The sequence below is a fragment of the Bison bison genome, unplaced genomic scaffold (assembly GCF_000754665.1).
Source record: "Bison bison bison isolate TAMUID 2011002044 unplaced genomic scaffold, Bison_UMD1.0 scf7180017864243, whole genome shotgun sequence".
NCBI lineage: Eukaryota > Metazoa > Chordata > Mammalia > Artiodactyla > Bovidae > Bison > Bison bison.
The window spans coordinates 1314679-1328809 of NW_011494815.1; the positions used below are offsets into that span (position 1 = coordinate 1314679).

General features: G+C 41.4%; 1 long non-coding RNA gene across 1 annotated transcript in view; it reads left to right on the forward strand.

The window, feature by feature from the left end:
* The first annotated feature begins 1814 nt into the window (after positions 1–1814).
* LOC104993681 overlaps positions 1815–14131 on the forward strand; it is a 17036-nt gene continuing 4719 nt past the window's right edge. Inside the window, exon 1 of the long non-coding RNA XR_825859.1 lies at positions 1815–2296. This is a non-coding gene — a long non-coding RNA (uncharacterized LOC104993681). The remainder of the gene's footprint in view (positions 2297–14131) is intronic.

The following is a 14131-nucleotide window of genomic DNA, read 5'->3' on the forward strand; positions in this document are numbered from 1 at the left end:
TATCTCTCAAATGATCTCGGGAGGTATATCTCAGAGACTCACTCAGAACTCCTTGTAACATATCCAAAGGCAAGCTTCAAATGCCCTAAGAGAAAAGAGGTTCAGCCTCTACACACAGAGACCGTAATCCAAGCCACAAAGAGTCAAGCCCACTAGGGCAGTGAACACAGAGAAAGGAGCCCTAGTTGGGAGCCAGACTAACCTGAGCTCAGGTCCCAGCTCTGCCTCTTATTATTTTGACCTCTAGCAAGACACTCAACCCAAATCTCTGATCCTCAGTTTTCTTCACTTGTAAAGTGGAGCCTGGCACCCTTATAGGCTTGCAATAAGGATCAAATAAGGGAAAAGAGCAAGCACCTTGGAAGCTATATTACTGATACAAAAGCAATGATGTTGAGAATTTCTGACTACAATTATTTTTATCCCAGGAAGAACACGGATGACACAACAGTTGCATTCCAGGACAAATGTCCATTCAAGAAACATTCCTACTATGCCAGATTCTGAATATGCAAACATAAAGAAGACAAAATTCTGTGTCCTCCAAGACAAACTAACTGGGAAGAGAGACATGTACATTACTCACGATTGCTGAGCCTGGGACACAGAGGTGTAGCCAAGTTACAGTGAGAGCGCAGAGGACAGTACCTACCCAGGGTTGGGGGAGGCAGGGGTGAAGGCACCAGAGGAGGGAGCATTTGGCTAGAGGCTTCAAAATGAGAAGGGACATTTACATGCCTAATAACAGACCACCAAGACATGTGAGGCAAAAACTGATTGAACTGAAGGGAGAAAGAGACAACTCTACAATAACTGTTGGAGACTTCACTACTGTACTCTCAATAATGGATAGAATGACCAAATGGAAGATAAGTAAGGAACTAGAGGACTGGGACAACTGCATAAACCGACTAGATCCAACAGACATAACTCAGAACACTCTTCTTGAGTGCATGTGGGTCAATGTCCAGCACAGACCATATGTTAGGCCACGAATCATGTCTCAGTAGCCAAAACGTGGAACCAACCTAGTGTCCATCAACAGATGAATGGATAAACAAAATGTGATACATACATACAATGGAATACAATTCAGCCTTTAAAAAGGAAGGAAATTCTGATGCATGCCACAGCATGGATGAATCTTGAAGACATTATGCTAAGAGCAATATCAGTCGCAAAAGGACAAACACTGCATGATTCCGCCCCTATGAGTTACCTAAAGCAGTCAAATTCATAGAGACAAAAAGTAGAACAGCAGTTGCCAGGGGCTGGGGGAAGGAATGGAGAGTTATTAAGTGATGTGGCTTCCCTGGTGACTCAGACAGGAATGAACCTGCCCGCATATGGGAGACCCGGGTTTGATGTCTGGGTTGGAAAGATCCCCTGGAGAAGGAAATGGCAACCCACTCCAGTATTCTTGCCTGGAGAATTTCATGGACAGAGGAGCCTGGCAGGCTGCAGTCCATAGGGTCACAGAGAGTCAGACACAACCAAAGAGATTTAGCACGCAGACAGTTTCAGTCCTAGAGATGGATGGTGATGATGTCTGCACAACCATGTGAATATTCTGAATGCCACTGAACTGTACCCTATAAAAAAGTGGTTAAAATGTTAATTTTTATGTTTTATATATTTTACCCAATTTCAAAGATAAATTATAGTGGGGAAAAAATGAATGAAGAAGGAGTGTTCTAAGCAGTCCAGGTGTGAGAGAAAAGTCTAGACAGAAGAAACATCTTGTGCTGAAGCACAGCTGTATGAGAGCAACTGGGGTTCTCTGGATGCAGCACAAGTGTCCCCAGCATGCGCGACACACAGACGTAGCCTTGGTGGGCTGAATTCCCGAAAGGGAGTTGGCGTGCCACTCCATGGGCTCTAGGGAAGACAGGGCTCCAGTGTGGCTTAGAGCAATCAGACTGGGAGGAGCCTGGGAAGGGCAGACGGCACCACCTCTAGAAAGAGATTAAAAGAGAAACTGCTTTCCAGACAGTCCCAGCTCCCCAGGCTTGTGGTCACCCTCTGTGGTCACCAGAGATTAGCACTGCGGCAAGAATGACTCAAGACATTTGCCTCCCGAGGCTGCAAGCTGAAGGCCGGAGGGATTCCCCTGAAAAACAAAAGAGGGAGGCTTTGGTGGGGACCCTGTGTGGAAAACTCCTCTCTGCCATGTCGTTCTCCCTGTGAGTGTGCAGTCTGTTTGGGTAGCAGCTGAGTGAGGACAGGGAGCTCATCTCCCTGCAGGCTCACCCTGTGGCTTTCACCATCAAAGGAAGGCAAGATTCGCAACTCAAAGGTAAATTTGGGGATTGGGAGTGGGAGGAGGGCCTCTATAAAATTTCTGAATCAAGTGAATTTGGGAAATCCCAACTCTGCAACTTAATAAACAGTGACTTGAACAGCCCTGTGTCTCTATATGGGTCTCAGCTTGTCCATCTGTAAAATAAAGAAGTTAGACCTGTAAGTCCATTGTTACATCTCTGGCATTAAGAAGGGCAGAACATTACTGGACATGTTCTAGTAATTCAGCAATAAACTATGCATACACACACACAAGGATTGGGAAAAATGTTCTTTCTTTCTCCCCTTGAGTCTTTCTTGTCTGTGTTAGTCTAGGTTTGGCAACATTGAGTGTCCTCTGTGATTTCTCTTCTCCCTCTCCCTCTCTCTAGTTCCCTTGGTTTCTTCCTCTTAAATTTTCTGCCCCATAAGAGTAGAGGGCGCATGAGAGGTGGCTTGGCATCCTATGAATGGAAGGAAAAGAATGAAGGCAAGTCTTTTCCCATCTAACCACAGGGTACAACATCTACAAAATATCTACATCTGTGAGTAACATCAGCTCTTAGCTAAAAATGGTGTGTTATTCTACTCAAAACACCACTTGGTCTTTCCACAGGAAGCAAGTCAAGTTGTATATATCAAGTTGCATATCAAGTTTTATATATATATATATATATATGTATATCCATATCCCCTCAAGAAAGAATTTGCTAGAAATTGGATTGTCAAAGGTCAATTTACCAAATGATCAATTTGCTTCATTACTGAAAATGTTCTTAACATAACATTATAGCTTCATCACCGTGACAGCAAAAATTGTCCACACCCTGTAGGCTGTCCTGAGAAAGTGCAGGCTTTGAGGTTGCCCTGAGGGTCTCCATGCCAACCACCTGTAAGGGGAGAAGCACGGGGATTAGATGTGTGGGAGGTGCACGTCACAGGCACTCATATCACTGGCACTCACCTGGCCTGCCTCTGAGCCTCATGCCAACCTACGAAGGGGACTGGGAACGTCATCCCTGAGCAGGCAGCCTCTCCACAGTGACCATCCTGGGAGCCCTGCAAAGGAAGAAGTTATCCTCAGGGGGTAGCCAGCCATCTCTGCCATGCAAGTGTTTCAAGCATCAAGCTCTTCTCAAATGCTCAACATCCTGCCTAGACACATGGGCCTTTTCTTATACATGACTTTCTCCTCTGTTTTGACAGACTTACATTCTGTGCCTACCCTTGCCCAGACGTGGAGTATGTGAATAAGTGGCTCTTCCTTAAACATGGCTCGCGCGGCCTTGTGGTTCGGCCCTCACTTTGGCATCCTCATCTGGCTGACCTTGGCCTCTGCCCCCACCTCACCTCTGCACCCGCCCTGGTGGCTCCGTTGACCCTGCCTGTTCACAAACGGTGCCCCCTTCAATGCAACCTATTGTTTCCTCTATTTTTAAAAACCTGTGTCCTGTCCACCTTGAAGCATATGGCCTGTAGAGTTCTAGGAAGCACACTCTGGAGGCAGAAATCTTAGCCCTGAGAGACTAAGTGGCTACCCAGAGGGGCCACATTTTGAGTTCTTCATGGTAACAATGGAAGAGGGAGCCATTGAGTTTTGAAACTGGGAAAGCTGTCCTGGCCCCTCTTTGCCCTCACTACACAAACCTCCCTCAACACACCATTAAAATATAGGGAACAACAATAACAAAAAGAATGTGGGACTTCTGTTTCCAGTAATATGGAGTAACAGCAACCAATTTACCCTACTTTATAAAACAATACGAAAAAAGAAAGAAAGAAAAAATACATAAAACAGTGTTTTTCAAGATGTAGAAGTCACAAAACAGAAGACAACCATGCCTAAGAGACCAGAAGCAGATTATCCCAATGTACTGCCTTAAGAGAATTCTCTGGCTATGGCACTTGAGGGACAACTGAGGCAGAGCCTGCAGACTCCTGTAGTCAAGGAGATGGAGCTGAGAGTCCAGGAAAACCAAAGCAGCCAGAGTACATAACACAGAGCTCCAAAGAAGAGAGCTCGCACGGTGAGAAGATCTCAGAAATCTGCATAGAACCTCCAGTGCACCCATCAACCACAAGTCATGTGAAGAAACTACATGAAGTGGAGGAAAGAACCACCTGAAAGCTTGGAGGGAAAATGTCCTAGGCCTCACACAGCTCTGGGAACCATGCCTACAGCCACCAGACAGACTACACTGAGCTACCTGGGAAGCCCCTAGACCCACCTAGTGAATTGTAAAAGTTAGACCTGAAAGAATCACAGTGTTTCCAAGGACTTAATTGTATCCCAGAACAAAACTGGAGATGTATAGGAATACAACGTGTCCAAAACCAGCAAGGCAAAATTAACAATGTCTGGTATCCAAAGATTGCCAGTCATGCAAAAATTCAGGAAAATATGTCCCATAGTGAGACCAACCAAGCAAAACCAACTCAGAAGTGACACAGATGTTAGAATCAGCAGAGAAGGACCTTAGCAAGTATTATAACTGCATTCCTAGTGTTTACAAAGTTAAGCAGACATGGAGAATATACAAAAGACCCAAATAAGACTTCTAGAGATGAAAATTATGTCTGAGATTTTAAAATACACTGATTGAATTAACAGTGGATTAGACAGTAGAGAAAAAAAGATCAGTGAACTTGAAAGCCAAACAATTACTTCTATGCAAAATGAAACAGAGAGAAAATAGAGCTTTAAAAATAAAAGCATCAGTGAACTGTGGGACAACTGGACCAGCTTGCCTTGAGTTTTAATTTTCCAGTCCTTCCCTTTCAGAACCTCAAAAGTGGGGGGATTACAACAAAGGGCAATCCTGTCTTCTCACTGGCACTTTGACTGAAAGGGTTTTTAAGGGGTATAAGTGTGTGTGTGTGTGTTTTACACTTTTAAAATGTTTTATTTAAACTGAAATACACCTATAGATAATTATACATGACTGTCTAGTTCACTTATCAAAAATATTTATAAAAATGTTTTATTTTGGAATAATGTCGTTTGGGCTTCTCTGATGGCTCAGTTGGTTAAGAATCTTTCTGCAATGTAGGAGACCTGGTTCAAACTCTGGGTTGGGAAGATCCCCTGGAGAAGGAAATGGTATCCCACTCCAGTAATCTTGCCTGGGAAATCCTGTGGACAGAGGAGCCCACTGGGCTACAGTCCATGGGGTCGCAAGAGAGGGACACAACTGAGCAACTGAGCCACCAATGTTAGGTTTACATAAAAGTTTCAGCCATAGCACAAAGGTTTCTTATACACCCTTCATCCAGTTTCTCTTCATGTTAATGTCTTACATAACTGCAGTGCAATTAACATGGGTACATTATTAATAGCAAAAACCATACTCATATTTGCCAGGTTTTTTCTGATGTCCTTGTTCTTTTCCAGGATTGAATCCAAGATACTATGTTGCATCTATTCCTTAAAAGTTTAAATTGAAACCCTGAACCAGAGGGTTGCCTTATGGGGAGTCAGCAATGAGAAGTAATCAATAGTGGCCCTGTGGGGACACTATCCACTAGCTACACTTCATATTCACAAGGACAGACACAGACTAGAGTTCTCTGTTGGAAATCCCCAAATACACATGACCAGAGTAGCATGAGCTCATTGGGGGGAGGGGTGGGGGGGAGGCATCTTAAAAGCGAGATTATCAAAAAAATGACAATAAAAGTGGCAAAAGAAGCACCATGGATTGTATGAAACAGAAGACTAGGCCAAGAATTTAAAGTAAACATAATAAATCATTGGATTATGAGATAAGAACAGCAAATTATTTTAAACCCAAGTGGAAATATTCACATTTTATCAGATAAACGATAGGACAGATTTAGCTGAAGAATATATTCATATATTTAGTACAGATTTATGAAGAATTTATTAGTGAACTGAAAGATCAAATTGAGGGATTCTCCCAGATGGCAACAGAAAACAAAACAAAAAAAATTCTTAAGAAATACAAAAGAAAAAAAATCTAAAAAGTAAAGATATTAGAAGTAAAATTTTCAACATCCAAATAATAGGAGTTCTAACAAGAGAGAGAAAAAGGAAAATAGAAAGGAGAAAATATTTGAACAAATAAATGGACATTAATTTTTTAGAATTAGGAAAAGATGAAAGACCTCACATTTAAAGTAGAGAATGAAAACCCATACTTAGATTGTAGTTGGGTTTTTTTTTTTTTAGTTCCAAAGGCTAAAGGTAAAATTTAGAAAAGACTCTAGTGGTTAGAGAATACCTACCTAGAGAAAGCAGAGAAATACCGAGGGAAAGAGTACACTATCTGCAGAGAGGCATTAGCCCTTACAAAAGCAGCGTAGGATACAAGAAGTGGAAAGTAATTTTTTAATTGAAAAAAAAATTTACAAAGTAGAACTTTATATCCAAAAATTGGCATTTAAATACGAAGGGTAATAAAAAAAATTCTCAGGCATGTAAGATACAAAAAGGGTTACCACACATTGAAAATAATTTTAGAAAAAGTACTCAAATTTTAAGAGATATAAATCTGGGAAAGTAATTTAAAAATATAGCATGACTGAAAAAAAGAAAATAAGTCATTGTCACGTAATGATGGCATTGGAATAGGGGTGGGGAAGAAACTGAAGGACATGAGAGCACACTAAAGTATTTGATATTTTAGGTGAAAGACATAAATTCTGACAAGTTTGATACTTGTTTAATTTCTCCAATTAATATTGGAGAAAACTTTAAATATATATTAATCTTAAGCTTAAAGCAATCATCAGATGCATAAATAGAGTATAACTTTTAAACCTGGTCATATCCAGTGATAAGTAAGAATAGAAATAAAAGAAGGCAAAAAAATGAAAAATGTGAATAAAATGGCAACTAAGTTTAAATATAAAATAAATATAAATTAGAAAATGTCTAATTAGAAGAGAAAAACAGTAAGACTGGGCCTTTTTAAAAAATTCAACATTATGTTATCTACAAAGACAATAAGATGCAAAAAGTTGAAAACAGAAGAATGAAACCTTCCATAGTAATGAATTGAAAACCTACATGAAATTGGTAAATTCTAATATATAGAAAATGCAATATTGATACAAAAGAAATAAATAACTTGAATAGACTAAAGAATGTTACAGAAATGGAAATAGTAGCCAAAGACTACTATTTTTTATTTTTCTCCCAAATACACCAGGCATAATGTATATCTGTCTATTATCTGAAACTCTATCCTTGACTATAAGCTTCATGAGGGCATGGACTTGTTTGTTCACTGCTATATCCCCAGTGCTTTTAAAGTAACACTGGGAATGTGGACACCAAGCAGTCACTGAATGGAAGGACTGATGGATGACCAAGTCAGATGAAGTGAACTGAAAACTTTATTCTTAAATTCTTCATCTACACTGAGGATAGCAAAGCTACGAGATTCAAGGAGACAGAGGATAGGTACTGGGAATTGATTGGGAGAACACAACCTAATCAGTCATAGACAATATGTAAATAAATATGTATGACCATGTTCCAATAATACTTGATTTACAAAAAGTTGCTGCATTTGGCTCAAATGCCATAGTTTATTTACCCCAATCTAAAATATTATACTTGCCATTACTAATTTGAGAAGAAATGGAAAACCCAAGTACTTTTGTAACAATGTAAAAACTTGAATTAATAGTTTTTCAATCCTCCCACAAAGAAATTATGAATTACAGATGGTTCTCCAGGTGGATCCTTTAAACTTTCATAGAACAGATAATTCCAACTATATATAAATCTTCCAGACAGTAAACAAAGATGAAACTTCTCAACTTATTTTATGAATCCAGTATAGTCTGGATAATAAACCAGACAGGGAAGAAAGATGTACAGCACCCCCCACCTCAAACGTACAAAAATACAAGAATTTTTAAAATAGATACATAGATAGCAAACAGCTGGACAGCAAACTTAATTGAGCTGTGTTTAAAAATGAATACATCCTGACCCCAATAAATAGAGGTTGGTCCTCTATCTCATCTTCTCCTTAAAAAAAAGTAGAATACTTTAACATTAGTAAATCCAATGATGTAATTAACTAAATTGGGAAATTGAAAGGAGAAAATTATATAATCGGTGTCAATAGATTCAGAAGAAAAAACGTAATGAAGCCACTCATGAATGGACATTGGGAAAAACCACTCCAGGCAAGCTAGTGCTAAGAGGTAGGTTCCTTAACTTGATAAAAAGGTAACTACCAAAACCTAGCAGAAGCATCATACCTAAAAATGCAACCCTTACAATCTCTTTTTAATTAGAAAAAGAACAAAATAATCTCCACTTGAACTCCTATTCAACATTATATTAAAAATAGAAATAAGAGGTTTAGGGATAGAAAGAAACAAAATGGTCATTATTCCAGGTGAGTTTATTATCTTCAAAGAAAATCCAAGAGAATATACAAAGCATTAGGAATTAATAAGAGCAATATCATATTATAAGGGCTTCCCAGATGGGGATAGTGGTAAAGAATTCATCTGCGAATGCAGGAGGTGTAAAGAAGCACGGGTTCGATCCCTGGGTCAGGAAGAACCCCTGGAAGAGGGCATGGCAACCCACTCCAGTGTTCTTGCCTGGAGAATCCCTTGGATGGAGGAGCCTGGCGGGCTACAGTCCTTGGGGTCTCAAAGAGTTGGGCAAGACTGAATCAACTTAGCAGGCACATGTGCATATTATAGGAATGTCATACAACAAAATAGTATCTAACAAATACAATAAATGAACTAGATCTACATTATTAATATTAACATGGCTAAATCTCAGTGTTAGGTGAGAATCAGAAGACAACTGAAAAAAGATACAAGCAGTATGATACTATTTCTGAGTTAGACATGAACTCTTGCTGCCCCAGCTGAACCGAAGCTCCCCTCCCACCACACACCCTATCAGTCAGGGACTTCTTTCTCTGCCCAGGTTTGCTCTGCTGCTGCTGCTAAGTTGCTTCAGTCGTGTCCGACTCTGTGCGACCCCATAGACGGCAGCCCACCAGGCTCCCCGTCCCTGGGATTCTCCAGGCAAGAACACTGGAATGGGTTGCCATTTCCTTCTCCAATGCATGAAAGTGAAAAGTGAAAGTAAGCTCACTCAGTTTTGTCCAACTCTTCGCGACCCCATGGACTGCAGCCTACCAGGCTCCTCCGTCCATGGGATTTTCCAGGCAAGAGTACTGGAGCAGGTTGCCATTGCCTTCTCTGGTTTGCTCTGCCAATAACGAAATTGAGTTTGGTGCAAGCAAAACAGGCTTTTACGCAATGGTCAGAGAATGGAGAAGGGAAGCTCCCACCCTAAAAGCACCTTCTTCCGAAAGAGAGGAGAGTGAGGGAACTCAAAGGGTTAGGAGGCAGATAGGGCTCTGGGAAAGCTGCAGAGATTCCCCGGGGCAGACAGGGCATGCACAATTTTCCATCCTTCTTTGCACGTGACACAAATTGAGTCTAGCAGAGCACGAGTCCCCACTTTGGGTGGCGACCTTAGCAAGGTAATGAAGCAAAGGTAATGCCAGGACAGCCCCCCTGGTTTATCTGCGCAGGCACGTTCCCATGGTCTTCCAAGAGAGTTCCAGTGGTTGACCGCTATATTATCTCTCAAAGTACAGCCCCAAAGCATCTCTGCCGAACACCAGGTACTTTTGAAGCAAACACAAAGAAATCAGGGTAAGTGTCCCTCCGCGCTCAGGGGTTGCCATGGAAATACAGCGATAACTCAAGGTACATTAAGCGGCGACCTTTAGCCTACTTTGCCTGCCATCTTGGATTTAGCTTGTTCCGTCTCTGGGTTTGTCTTGGGCCTTTGTGGTGTCCCGTTCCTAAAACAAAAACTAGCCTCTATGATTGGAAAAAAAAACACACAAAATAGGGGCCTGGGGCCTGAGATGCATAGCGTGTTTGAGTATTGCTTATGAAATGTTTTAAATATACAAGTCAATACTACACATTGGTGTCTACTCACATAAAAACAAAGTAATATTGAGCACTAAGAAGCTGCCTACTAACTTGAGAGTTACCTCTGGAGGGAGAGGGCGGGCAATTGGTTTTCGATTTTATCTGTAGTTTTTCTTTCTAAAAGGATCTAAGGCAAATGTTAACATTTCTTCTATCATCTAGCGATGGGCACATTGGTGCTTTTGACATGCTGCTGCTGCTGCTAAGTCGCTTCAGTCATGTCCAACTCTGTGCGACCCCATAGACGGCAGCCCACCAGGCTCCCCCGTCCCTGGGATTCTCCAGGCAAGAACACTGGAGTGGGTTGCCATTTCCTTCTCCAATGCATGAAAGTGAAATGTGAAAGTGAAGTCGCTCAGTCGTGTCCGACTCTTCGCCACCCCATGGACTGCAGCCTACCAGGCTCCTCCGTCCATGGGATTTTCCTGGCAAGAGTACTGGAATGGGGTGCCATCGCCTTCTCTGGGCTTTTGACATAGTTCTCTGTAATTTTCTGTGAGTTTCAAATCTTTCCTGATTGAATTTATGTTTAATAGAAAAGGGGCCATGATCAACACTGTCTTAAGAGTAGGCTCTGGCTGCACCTATGAGTGTAGAAAGGACAGCCCGGCCACTCAGGTGTCCCCAGCACAGAGGCTTACCTTGCACCATGTGGGAGTCAGGAGTGACAGACCTCTGCACCCTGAGGTTTGCTGCTCTGCCACCTGCCCTGTAGGCTCCTTGGGAGGACAGCCTTATGTGGGTCAGAGGCACTGTTAGTAAGGGAGGCAGTCCATTCCATATTCATCTCCTGTTACCCTGTCCCACATGTTTGATCTCCTGCTTCCTATGTAGTGTCATCTGAGACAAAGTTTGAAATTATCTTCCATGAAAGGGATGCCATAAGAAACTAAAGTTAGTAGATTTGTTTACCCTTGGAATGAATTACAAACACAGGCCTTCTTGGGGGCAATCATCCTCTTTCTCCTTTCATTTGAAGGCAGAGAAGGGTCATATTTTGAGAAGAAATCATGATCTCCTCTGGCTCGTACAATGGCTGAAGACTTCAATTTTTAACACTAGGTGGTATCCACCAATTCTCAAAATACAGTGAATTTAAGGTGGGGGCAAGGAAAGTAAAAGAAAGATATGAAACACCTTTTTGTGCCAAGTAAGGATATGCTCGGGCTTCCCTGGTAAAGTGGTAAAGAATCCACCTGCCAGTGCAGGAGACATGGGTGCAATTCCTCATCCAGGAAGAACCCCTGGAGAAGGAAGGGGCGACCAACTCCAGTATTCTTGCCTGGAATATCCCATGGACAGAGAAGCCTGGTTTGCTACAGTCCTTGGGGTTGCAAAGAGTCAAACACGACTTAGCAACTGAACAGCAACAACAAGGATATGCTCACAGAGTTATGGGAACACATCAAAAGGACCCAGGAGCCAGAATGAAGCGGTTCCCACTGAACAAATATATAGTTCAGTCTTTGAAATCCATGGAATAAAACAAAAACTCATTAAATAAAACAAGAATCCATGAGACCATAGTGATATGAGTTAATAAGTGAATATACAAACTGATGGAGGGGAGAGGAAAGTACTTCTTTGCAGTAGAACAACAACTACTAAATACAGGTGAAATCAAAAACAAAAACAATTACTTGTGGGCTTGGAATATGAAGGAAAAAGAAAGCTTTGAAAGCATTAGAGACAAAGGGTAAGAGGGACCCAGGACTCATGCTGGTTGAAAAACAAGACCTACACCCTGTTATTAGAAGAAGGAAGCTGACTACTTCCCCACCTCTGCTTCACTGAGAAAAGCCCATTTTCTTATTGATCGCTGAGTCATCATCATGTTTTCACTTGCTTCCCCTCCCAATGACTAGCACCAAGGCACCACAAGTGAAACCAAAAAATGGTGGACATACTGCCACTTTGGGAGAGAGAAGCCAACACAGAACTCTAGAATTCATATTCTCTGAACTGAGAAATGAAAACTGGCTTTATGCCTTTCTTGCTGTGTGACCTTGAAAATCCCACGTTCTTTATGCTCCAGTTATCCCATGTGTACAACAGGGATTCAAATGATTTCTCTACTGCACTGGGGTGATTAGGATCTGATTATGCACCATGTGATTAGGTGCTTGTAAGCCACCATGCCTGCAGACACTTGGGGTATCGCAGAATAAAGGGAGCTTCTTAAAAAAGGGCTGGGGACGGGCAGCGTGGTCCATCTGCTAGAGGCAGGCCGAGGTCCAATTCATTATTTTTTCAACTTGAATAATGCACTGAACCCTTAAAAAAAAAAGTCTCAGACTGTAAGTACTGACTTCAGTGACTCTTACTATCTCACTTTTGTACATGAAGAAACATAAAACTAGCTTTTGATTTCTTGTATTTCCTATGTAATTTATAGTAACAACATCATTTAAAGCAGCATGGGAATAATGGCATTTAGGAGCAGGGAGCCAGGATGTTCTAGATTGAAGGCCTGAGGGAAAGAGTGAAAGTGGAAGAGCAGGCTGTAGGAAAGTGTCTAACCTCGTCCTTGTTTTCCTTTCTCCCACAGAGAATATAACTAGCTGTATTAAGATCAACACAACTGCTATGGACTGAATCATGCTGCCCCCAAAATTCAGGTGTTGAATCCTCACCCCCAGAACCTCAGTCTGTGACCATATTTGGAAACAGGGCCTTGCAACAGGGATGCAGATAAACTGTGGCCACTGGGATGGGTCCTAAGCTAATCTGATGGAGGCATTTAAAGAGATCAGGAAACAGGCATGGAGAGAAGACAGTGAAGAAGACAGAGAAGGAAACATGGGAGGATACAGGGAGCAGGCAGCCCTTTGCAAACCAGAGAGAGGCTCCAGAGGAAACCAAGCCTACTGATGCCTCCATCTGGACTTTCAGCCCCCAGATCTATGACAAAAAATACATATCTGTTGTTTAAGCCACCCAGTCTCTGGTACTTTTTTATTAGCCTGGGGTGACTTAATGAAATTACATAAAGTTCAAGTTTTTTTAAAAAAAAAAACTACTTTGTGCTTTGCTTCTTCAGAAAGAATACTATGTCAGAAGGTATTGTTGTAAATATTTATGATTTGCATATGTGAATATTAATGGTTAACTTTCCACAGACACAGGGTGGGGGTCAGGGGCCTGGCCACAGGAGTGAGGGTGTTTCGCCTGTTTCTATCCTATGATGACTGTCTGATGGGCGCAAGGCTGGGGTGCCAATGCAAGCCAAACAATGATGATCGCATTTAAAAGATTTCTTTCTGGTGTGGGCTGTACCATGCCGTGGTATATTCATAAAGTTGAAAATTCTGTAGCCATTAAAATGAACAAATCATAGCCACATAGCACAACATGGCTAATCTCCCAAACATAACAGTAAAAAACGCGAGTCACAGAAGAAGACAAACAATATGATTTCATTCATATAAAATTCACAGACAGGTGGCTCAAGCATACTGGGATGCATACACTGGTCATAAAATCAAAAAGGCAAGCAAGAAAGGGATTCTCCTAAAAGTGAGGATAGTGGTGACCTGGAATGAGAAGGAAGAAGTAGTTGTCAGAGAGGGGACGCAGAAGATAACAGGGTGCTTGCAAGGTTCATCTCTTGCCCACAGGGGTTTGCTTTCTAATTATTCATTGAATTATGCAAATTTCTACCATTTTTTTCTTTGTATAAATCACATTAGAAAAACAAGAGGAAAGCTGAAGCAAATATGGCTAATTATCTGTTCTCAGTCCTAGAGAATCTATGTTACATCATTAATTATACTTCTCTATAAGTTTTGGGTTTTTTTTTTTCAAATTGTTATGCCAAGCAAATGAAGCTAAGCAAAAAAAAAGAGGACATTATGGAATTTTATATTCCACTTGTATAAAATTCAAGAAAATGCAA